The sequence below is a fragment of the Mustela nivalis genome (genome assembly GCF_964662115.1).
Source record: "Mustela nivalis genome assembly, chromosome: 13".
Lineage (NCBI taxonomy): Eukaryota > Metazoa > Chordata > Mammalia > Carnivora > Mustelidae > Mustela > Mustela nivalis.
Window position 1 is genome coordinate 42,372,577 of NC_139032.1, and position 7,675 is coordinate 42,380,251.

The window sequence follows — 7,675 nt, forward strand, 5'->3', positions numbered from 1 at the left end:
GTCAATTCTGTTTTCCCAAATTCTTTTTGTGAGAATATAGGAAAGGGAAACTAGAAAGGGGTTCAGAGTAGAACATGTCTGGGAATAGAAAGAAGAAAGGTAGACACAGAGTGGGATTAGGGAAGGACCCGAATTGCCTTGATATGAGAACATGGAAACTACTAACCCAAGAAATAGCCAGGTCATGAGTGGAGGCCCTAACCCTTTCAGGACAGGTTCTAGATTCTCTGGAAAGCAGTGCCGTCCCTGGTGTATTTGGCATACAGAGCAGGGGAATTCGTTAGCAACCCCTCCCCTGTGCCATGACATCTATTTTTAGGAATCAGTTGTCATATTCAGTAACAGTTACCTCTATTTGGTATTCGGTTTTAAACTAAAAATTAGCAGTTTTACAGGAGGAGATCTCAGTGTTACAAGATAGAGTCAGCAAAATATTTCAGGCATGCACTAAAATTTATGACATATTAAACAAAAATATGACACCTCACAGTCAGCACCCTGTTTCACTGTCTTGGAATTATTTTTTAAGATCTTATTTATTTACTTGAGAGAGAGAGCACAAGCAGAGGGAGCAGCAGAGGGAGAAGGAGAAGCAGGCTCCCTGCTGAGCAGAGAGCCTGAAGTGGGACTTGAACTGAGAACCCTGGGATCATGACCTGAGGCAAAGACAAAGGCTTAATGGAATGAGCCACCCAGGCACCCCTCTCTGTCTTGGATTTTGAAAACAAAAACTCTAAGAGGCCATATAAAATAATAGTCAGTGCACCCCACCTGTCCTTGTTGCATCCGTACAGTCTCTTATCAGGACTGGTGTTTTTCATCTAGTGTTGAAATGCAGGTTTACATGTTCCATCACAGGAGCTGAAGACATCAACTGTAGCCAGCGTGGACTCAAATGAGCCCTACCTGCAAGAATTTCAGGTAGCTCACTGGGTGGCTCAGTGGGGTAAAGCCTCTGCCTTCAGCTCAGGTCATGATCTCAGGGTCCTGGAATCGACCCCCACATTGGGCTCTCTGCTCAGCGGGGAGCCTGCTTCTCCCTCTCTCACTGCCTGCCTCTCTGCCTACTTATGATCTCTGTCTGTCAAATAAATAAATGAAATCTTTAAAAAAAAAAAAAGAATTTCCCTCCAAAAGGAACATGAATGTGTGTCCACCTGTATGGGAGACTCTGTAGCCAAAGATTTCTGAATTAGCTTCCACATAGAATACAATATTTATTCAATGAAAATGTGCCAGTGTGTTTGCCCATCTATATATTATACATGCAATATACACATTCAATCAAAACCCAACAGTAACTACCTCAATCCTTTGCCTTAGACCAGCAAAAGAATCTGGGGTGGCGGGGAGGGAGGTTGGGGGAAAAGAAGACCAATTTTATCCCTGGCATGTTTTAGAGTCACTGGTGCATGTTGGAAATCAGAGGCGGACCTACACCGCACCTCTCTGTAGCAGGTTCTGCTCTCAATACGTGTGGTGTCCGGGGCTGGAGAGTCCTGAGGGTAGCAGGCAGGGCAGCATGCTTGAATATACCCAGAGGACTGTGGTGGTCAAAGAAGAATTAGGGTCTGAAATAGGGTCTCTATTGTTTATAGTGTCCAATTAGGCCCAGTTGTTTCATTTCACATATTTATGTTTTGTCTCTTCGACTTGACAAATATTTTCAGTGCACTGCCATCAAGAGTTGCTGGACAGGCCCAGCCCTGTTTTGTGGTTCTCTCTATGGCCTCTGTCCTTGGCCTGGGCCCCCTGATGGAGCACAACATTTAGTTTCCTTCGAGTCCTCCGTAAATGTCTACCGATAGTGGGGTTTCTCCAATCAGTAGCTTCAACAGTTTGAAAGCGACATCCTCTCTGTGCTGTCGGAACTCATGAACCGTACACTCCTCCTCTTTTGTTTATTACCTTCCCTAGTGCACTTGTTTTTCCCTAATACTCTTACATAAGACTTTTGATCCTTTGCTCATCTTCATTCTTTCTGCTTCTGCTGCCTCTGAAGACCAACACAGGGGAAGGAAGAGAGAAAGGCAGGAAGCAGAAAGAAGACCCCCTAAAGATTCCAGGGCGCTGGATCCACCTGCAATCATTCATATACAGGTTCTTTGACCCCCGGGGCCTGGTGAAGTCTCCCTAGCATCTTTACCAAGCAGAAATGACATACCTACAGAGGGGTCCCAGGGTGCGAGAGGGAGTGCCAGGGGACCTGGAAGATGCCGCCCTCAGGAGACTCTGCAAGCCTCTGTCTGCCTTCCTTGGGGCCGGATTCAGCTCTGTGAGTTTAGAGCAGTTCCTCCTGCCCACCTCCAGACCCCGCAGTTTAGTTCTTCATTAAAAGAAGGTCCACAGAGGGGCTTAAACACAAAACTCCCTATAATGGTGAATACTCAGAATTACTTTCCACCTGATACTGCTTCATTTAATTGGACTAAAGCAGGCTCCCCTGGCTCCGGGCTCCCTTGAAATCCTGCCCAAATTTGCCTGGCTCCTGCGTGGGCCTGAGTAAATATGCAGCAGGTGCGCCAAGGGGTTGTGAGCCGGGCTCCCATGAACTGTAATGGTTGCTGCATGACTGATTCCCCAACTCCTCCGCCCTCCCACTAAATCCCAGGACCCTCCCTGCTTATGCAAAGAGCAGGCTCCCCAGTGTCGTCTTATGAAGAAGTGGTAGAGCAATTTCATTTAATATTGCTAGTGCTTCCATTAACCTGAGTATATTGCTCTCCATCCTCAATTTAAGACTCCCTCTTTCTCTTGATTATCGCTGTATTTCAGAGCGCCTGAATGTCCTCCCCAGACCTCTAAGCCAGCCTGGAATAACTTGATGATGGAAAGCTCCAGTTCCTTGAGGTTTCTGGCTTCGGAGGAAGGCAACTTTCCCGTGCCCCACCTCGAGGTCTTAGAAACTAGCCCAGGGTCTCCATTTTGCTCTGAACATGGCTCCCTCTAGTGTGTTCCCACGTTTTCTGTATTTGTTCTCCCCTTGTTTCCTCTCTCCCTTCCTTTCTCCTTCCTTCCTTCCTTCTTTCTTCCTTCCTGTTTTTTCTTTCATCATTGTCTTCTTTTTGTTTGCTGAGATTTGTGGGACAAGAAAGTATTTCAGAGCTTTGTAGAGGAGAGTGGACAAAAGTCTGTTATGGGCTATTTTGGACTCACCAGGTTAATATTTAGATGTCTAGGACGCTCTAGGATTGTTTCAATCATTATTCAACAAATGCTTTTATAGCAGATGATGATAAATGTTATAAATAAAAATAAAGCAGGGTTAGGGATTGGGGAGGCCACCAGGATGGCTCTGGAATACATATACCTCCTTTGAATGATAGAGGCCCCTCTACATGTAAATTCTGCATCATCTACAATAAGGATGATGGCAGCAGTGGGCCGAGAACACACCCTTCCTGGGGAAAGTAGAACTGGCATGTATCTGAGTCAACTGCCCCCACCCCATAGCTTCCCAGGTCATGGTTTGCAGGAAGTTGGGGGCAGCGTGTCCAGGGGCACAACCTCAGGCTTTCTTCTGGTGAGCAGACCTGGGAGCATGAGGCACTGATGTGACCACAGAAAGCAGAATGGTCACTACAATTATGCCCCTCATTCAACCACCACTTGTTTGCCAAATTCCGAGGGATCAGCAGAGTCCTCACCCCATGCATGCTGGCCAGAATGAAAATTGGCTTTTCAAATCTATGATAATTGGGTTGATAGGCTGTAGCCAGATTCTTCATGGACCCCCATGCCTTTAGAGAATAGTCCACTGCAGGCTGGCCAAAGGAGAACACAGTCCCCCAATGTAGCAAAGAATGGGAATCATGGGATCAAATGCTCAAAAGAGAGGACAGTTCTCTGAGAAATAGAAGCCAAGTGAAGGATAGAAGGATCATATGCCTTCCTTTAAGATGGGTTTCCAGGGGGACACCTGGGTGGTTCAGTGGGTTAAAGCCTCTGCCTTCGGCTCAGGTCATGATCCCAGCATCCCGGGATCGAGCCCCGCATCAGGCTCTCTTCTCGGCGGGGAGCCTGCTTCCTCCTCTCTCTCTGCCTGCCTCTACACCTACTTGTGATCTCTCTCTATCAAATAAATAAAATCTTTTTTTTTTTTTTTAAAAAGAGGGGTTTCCAGGCATCGGCATGCAGCTAAGGCGGGATGGGAGGAAAGCTTTAGAGTCTGTCATACTTAGGTTTGGGTCTTGGCTTTACAAGTTTCTAGATACCTGGTTTTGGGTGATTTACTACACTGCTGAGCTGCAGTGTCTTCGTTGGTAGAATGGGCTGATCACATCTTATTCAAAAAGTTCTTGTAAGGATTTAAGAAAAATATAAATGGACAGTGCTGGGCATGAGAAAAGAGCACTGAGTTGAGGACCATAAATGTTGTTTCCTGGGATTGTGCTTAAGTAGAAAGAGGTCCTGATTTTTTTTTTTTTTGGAATACTAAGAAACTTAGGAGTAAAATATCATGTCTATAATTTCCTTTAAAATATTCCCCCAATATTAAATATTAAAATATTAAATATTAAATATAAGTAAATATAAGCACCTTTCCCTCTTCCATGGAGAACCTCTAGCCAGCACAACACTTACCCACTTGTATTCAAAATCTTGTTAACATCAGTCATTGTCTTGGTTTAAAAACCATCTACTTGCCAACAGCTCTATATTTATACCTCCAAGCCAGACCTCTCCTAGGAAAACTTCAGACTCAAATACTCAACTGCCAACTTGACATGTCAAAGCTAGATGTCCCAAATGGAATGGCTGATTCCTCATCTCAACCCTCCTCCAACAAGCTGTTTCCCTGCCCCAGCTCACATTTCCCACCTCACACCTCCGTTCACCCAAATACTTGAGCCAGGAACTCTCAGGAGAGTCCTGACTCCTCCCCTGTCACACCCCATATCCAGCCCATCAGCGTTCCCTAAAGATTTTCCTAATGCGCCCCCTTCCCACTTCCTCCACTTCCACCATGACAACAGCCTATGAAATTAATTTCTCCCTTTCTGCTCACATAAGCCACATTGTATCACTCACCTGCTTAAAACTATGCATGTATCGTTTTCCTTATGCATACAGTTAAATCCAAGCACCTCTCCTCAGCCTATGAGACCAGGCATGATTCCCTTTTTATTTTCCACCTTCTCCCTTCTCCCTCTTTTCACTCCTCTTTCTCACAGCACTCTAGCCACACTGGCCTCCTTTCCATTCCTCCAATAAGCGGATCTCCTTCCCTTCCATGAGCTTGAGTTCCCTCCCCCTCCCCATATTCAACTCCTTCTCATCCTTCAGGTCTCAACCCACATTTTACCTCTTTGAGTATCCTTCTGTGGCCCCCTTGAGCTCAGTTAGGCCCCTTGGCCATTCCTTCTCATAGCACACGGATCTGCAACCTTCAGAAGGACAATCTATTTACCAATATATATGCAATGCTTTGCATAGAGGTTATGGAGTATTTGGTCTATAAATGAGCAAACCAATTAAAAATTCCACTGCCCTCATTTCAACCCATCTCTGAGCCCCACACCTTGATCCTCAGCCACAGGTATTAGGCTGTCCCTTTGGCCAGGCCCACTATGGCCACAGAAGCCTCTCTCTGTGAGGCTCTCACACATATGTCTTGGCCCATTCCTCTAGACATCCCCCTAGTTGACCCAGCAACCTGTGCTACCCTTTGAAGATGGGTGAGATGGTCTCTTTGCTCCAACACATTGGTGTGCACACATGTGTATGTGTTAATTGTGTGCAAGTGTACACAATCTTGCATTTCTCTTGCAACAGCTGCTGCCTCTAGGTTGTCCAACCAACAACTCCCAAAAAATGGGACCATGCAAATGTTAACAACGGACTATAGGCCATTGCTTACTGAAGTTGGGCTCCGTTCGAGGCCTTCTCCTTGTGATTTCTGAGGTGGTTTCCTGCTGTTGCTGAGGTCAGCGGTGAGAGCAACTTTGAACATGGAAGTCCCTCCCATCCCAGGGCAACTCTGGCTTTCCTATCAGACTCTCCACTAATGAGAAGTGAATGCTGCAATCACAGGGCGCCCTCTGAGGTCGCAATTACGTAAGGATTATTAATGAAGCAACAATGTCAAAATTGTGTGAAATCAAACTCAGATTTAAGTACTTAAAATAAACAGATATAAAGTAACAGATGTCCCGTTTTGTTCTCAGATGATTTCATCCCTTGTTAAAAATAAATGTCTGGCTTGAAAGGAAGAAAAAAATAAAAGGGAACTTTACTTCCATGTTAAAAATTAATTGAATCCAGAGGTTGGTAAAGCAACTAAGTGGTGTGGGTTTTTTTTTTTTTCTTAAGGCAAAGACATATTTGTGTTGATTTTTATTTCAGTGAGTAATGAATTCATTGCATAGCCCCAACTTTGATAGACCAAACTCACGTCCTTTGAAACCCAAAGGGAAAATTTCTCCATAGTTATTATGTAGATAAGAATGGGGCCCAATGTATCTATCTGAGGAGAATTTAGTTCCATGCTAAACCCCCAAGGATACAACAGCAGATGCTTCAGAAATCACAAGTCCTGATTGTCATTCTCGCAGCCATGAGAATCCCATTGAGGTGCTCTTGCCTTGGAATTTCAGTGTGAAAGTCCCAGAGAAGACTCCTACTGAAATTAGTAATGGGAAAGGCAAATTAGGTCATCTTGTCCGTCCCCTTGCCAGCTTCCTACACTGTGGTTAATTTTCTCCCCCTTTGATCAGATACATTTTAAATGTTTCAAGAGATGGAAATTGCACCAGTTGTCTCCCTCCAGAGTTCCACAGTCTACTGAAGTTACGGGACTGGCTATTCTGCCTGGGAAACACTGTGGGAATCTTTCCAAGACTGGAAGGTTGTTTGTGGGCTGGGGACTGTCTTTCTACCCCCAAATGTCTCCTCCTCGTTTCTGGTTTTGACCCAATTCACAGGGACTAGAAATCCGGAGGAGTGTTCATCTGTCCAAAATCACAAAATGGCAACGGTAGCATACAAAGGAAATAATTTATTTGTAGACTCAGAGTACAAACCAAGGGGATTGATACTGATGCCCTTTGAATAAAAGATGGAGCAGCTCAGAGCCCTGATGCTGGCTCTCTGTGCAAGAGAGTAGCATGGAGCAACGTTTATTGGAGGGGGATAAATAATCCAGATAAGAAACCACATGTTTCCGGGCAGAAAATACATGTGCTTTTAAGCTGTTAACACTTTGAAAAGTAAAAATATTTTGTATTTTTGAATGAATTAAAATTTCATTACCCTTATTTCAAATCCCCACCTGTGAACCCCACACCTAAGGAAACCAGCATTGGATTAGCAATGAAAAATAAACAATGGGATCGTGGGGATGGTTGCACCACGTGGTCAAGGCCCTTAATAGCACTGAACTGTACACTTAAACAGGGTTGAAATGGTTTTTAAAAATTTAAAAATGAAGACTTTCTAACTGTACCAGAAGGAAGCAGGGGCTACCTTATGCAATGGGAAGAGTGGGTGGCACTGCCGGAAAGGGTGCCGTCCGCTGCCTGGCTTTAGCACATGCACCCTAAACTCTGGCAGGTGAAAAACAGCACAATAAAGTGCACAGCGGTCAGGGGGTTAGAGGCCAGGGTGCTTGGTATGGTTCTGCTCAGCTCCAAGCCGCGCTTCTCTGCATTTCATGCTACACCTTCTCCAGAGACAA